This window comes from Ictidomys tridecemlineatus, chromosome 6, assembly GCF_052094955.1.
Source record: "Ictidomys tridecemlineatus isolate mIctTri1 chromosome 6, mIctTri1.hap1, whole genome shotgun sequence".
Classification (NCBI taxonomy): Eukaryota; Metazoa; Chordata; class Mammalia; order Rodentia; family Sciuridae; genus Ictidomys; species Ictidomys tridecemlineatus.
The window spans coordinates 186,860,103-186,863,485 of record NC_135482.1 but is presented as its reverse complement, the minus strand read 5'-3'; positions in this window follow the sequence as shown (position 1 = coordinate 186,863,485).

Genomic DNA, 3,383 nt, shown 5'->3' with positions numbered 1-3,383 from the left:
GGGGAAAGGTTATTAAAAGGATCCGGATGTCCACTCAGCTGGTAGAAAGAATTCCCTATTGTCACTCACAGTGGTGTGATTATTGGCTGGAGGCAAAATCTCTTTGTGTCCACCCTGTCATTTAGCTACCCCAGATCAGTTCAGAAAACCTAAGGATGTTGCCATGATGGGAGAGCCGAAAACTATGTCAGATCTGAAAATGGAAACTGCCATCGTGGTGCAATTAGAAGAATCAAAGCCACTCTAGTCCCCAAAGGGCAGTCCCCAAACAACCATCATCAGCTTCTGGGGGAACTTTCACATCTGTGGACCCAAATGATCCTCCCAACAGCCCAGGGCAGAATTGCAGGCAGAACTTGCACGTGTCTGGCGATCTGAGGACACTGGAAGGAGAAATGAGAACCTGAGCTTCCACTGCGGCTGCCGTTAGCAAAACAGTCTTCCTCAAGTCCATAAAGAACAATGGCCGCTCCGGCTTGCTCACAGGATGATGGTAAAGGGGAAAGTGAAAAGGATCTGACAGGATGTGAAAAAAAAAAAAACCAAATGGAGCCCTTTGGTGTTCACTCAAAGAGGAAAAGGAGGAAGATATTGCTGGTGATTTGGGGGGAAGTAAGAGAGAGAGGGAGCAGCCCAGTTATAGTCGGGGGGAAAAAGTGGTAGGCAGCCTTCTAGAATGGCCTCCAACAATCCCCTTCTTTGTCTCCAGGCTCCTGTGCAGGTCGTTAGCTGGAGCTGATGGCCTATTTCTAATGAGTAGAGTGCGGTCAAATGGATGGGATGTCCCTTCTGCATCTAGATTATAAAAGACTTCCATTTGGAGGACACTTTCTCCAGTGCTCACTCCGGTGAAGCTGCCAGGGTGGAGCGCCTGTGGGGAGGCTCATGTAGCAAGGAACAGGAGGTGGCCCTGAGTCCAACAGCCTGTGACAGACAAGCCCACCAACTACCATCATGTGAGCTTGGAGATTCTGGCCCAGTGGAGCCCAGGGTGACTAGAGCTCTCAGAGGATTCCTGGTTGCAGCCTGAAGAATATTAGGGACAGAGGCACCCAGCTCAGTCTTGCCTAGAACCTGTAAGATAATAAATGCGTGTTGTATGAAGGTGCTATGATTTGGGGTAATTTCTATCATAATACATAACAAGTTATCCTTTGCTTTTTAGCTGCTCCAGTTAACCTGGGATATAGCCAGGGATGGTTTTAGAAGAAACCCAGGGTCTTACCTAAGGAACATGGGAAGTCATCAACCATGACCTGAAAGATATGGTGGTTGGGGGAGGGAGGCCTCCAATAAGCCCTGGGGTGGAAAACAGAGGGAAATACGAGCATAAACAATGATCAAAGCATATTTATTTGCACTTGCTATAATATGGGAATCAAATGCTGTCTCTGTGTTTGGAAGAGTCTCAAAGATGGAGGGAGTGGAGGGGGAGCTTTACAGACAAAGGAAAAATGGCTTCAGGAATGTCCTGTTGGCCTGGGGAAACGGAAGCCGCTAACTGGAAGTGGGGGGCCGTGCCATTGGTTAGGGAGCATCTGTGGCTTCTATGGTTGGTCCTGAAGTTGGAGTGGTTGGGGGGAAATTAGTGAAGCTATCAATTAGTAATCTAGTCTTGGCCATGGGAGGCTGACTACCACTGGAGATGGCCGACCTCTTGGGTTGTTGGTGGAGACAGTGCTCTAACGTCCTCAAGATGGACTTAGAGACGGCAGGTTGGGTTCCTGGCCTGATTGGCACAGACAGTGGGTGTCTCCAGGGCAGCCTGGTGATGGTGAGAGGTCAGAAATCTGTTTTTATATGTGCTCTGGCCATTGTCTGGCCAGAAGACCATCGGGCCGTACATTTCTCCGCCATCTGGAGCCACATGCAGCCTTTGGGCTACGTCAAGTCACCTGTGGTCACGTGGTAGCCCCACCTGGCTGTCCTGTGCTGTCCTTGCATCTGAAGCAGTTTTGTGCGGCTGTTTCTATAACACCCAGTAAAGATTCCCACCTACTGTGCTCGCCCCCTATCACATCTGTCTCAGACCTCCACAGCCTTTCTCTAGAACAATCCTGGAAGTCTGTGTCTCCATGACCCCGAGTCCCAGTGTTTGTTTGTTTGTTTCTTTCTTTCTTTTTTTTTTTTTTTAGTTGCAGATGGACACAATACAATACCTTTAGTTCACTTATTTATTTTTATGTGGTGCTGAGGATCAAACCCAATGCCTCACGTGTGCCAGGCAAGTACTCAACCACTGGGCTATAGCCCCAAACCCCCAGTGTCGCTTTCTTTACTGAACTCCTTTCCAGACAACCTTCTGCACAGTCAGACTTTGGGGACTTCCTTACCCTTTGCTTTTTACCTGCTGCTTAACTAGAAAAGTCCCCTCCACCTCAGAAGGTAAATGCTATCTCATCCCCTTGCTGGAGTAAAAAATCGTCTTTTTGCTTTGCTCTGTAGGGCAAAACTCTACCTCGGATCAACGCTCCCTCTTAGCAAGTGGTGACTTCAGAAGGGTCCTGCGGCCTGGATAATGACAACAGGGCTTGTAATCTTCCCTGTGCTAATGAGGGTCGCCTCCTACCTGACTTGTGGGCCTTCTGCAGAGGGAGTGAAATCATCTTGGGTTTTAATTAGCAATGGCTGATGGAGGGGAAACCTGCACTTTTAAAAGTAGCCATCCTAGTGGTTTGAACAATGCAGAGAACAATTATTTGCGGGCCCAATGGTAAAGATGGTTAATTAAAATAGTGATGATGCCTATAAGAGGAATGACAGATGGGGGTCCCTGGTTAATGAGAACGGTCACATTCTCCACTCCTTTCTCCCCTTGCTCATCAGGAAATAGCAGAGCGGGGCCCCCAGAGAATCCGGCTCAATTAGGCCCTGCAGGCAGCACGGGCTGCCAAAGGGCTATGTGAGGAGAAAATTTAGCCACCGCATTTGAGAGAGAAGGAGGGAGGGCAGGGGCTTTAATGCAGCCTGCCACCAGCTCTTACAGGTGCACGAGTGATGGGAAGTGCCACTTCAAAGAGCCCTTAAAAACGGCAGGAGTGTGGCTGGCCAGAGACCCGGACTTTGAAGTCACACAGGGCTGGGATTAGATCTTGCTTGTGATGTTACTCCACCTTCCGGAACCTCTGTTTTCTCATTGAAAAACATAAGAAAAATGACAAGGACCTCATCATGGGCTGTTTGAGATTGTGTGTGTGTGTGTGTGTGTGTTTGTGTGTGATCACACAGTGTTGCAACTGGCACCCTGCCCCATGCTCAGCTCCCAACACACCTGCCTGGTGGACTTCAGGGCTCTCTGCTTCTCTTCCGGCTGAGAGTCCTCCATACTTTCTCCTCTCAATGTTACCCTGAAAGGGTTCTGAAGACCATTCTAAGACATTTGG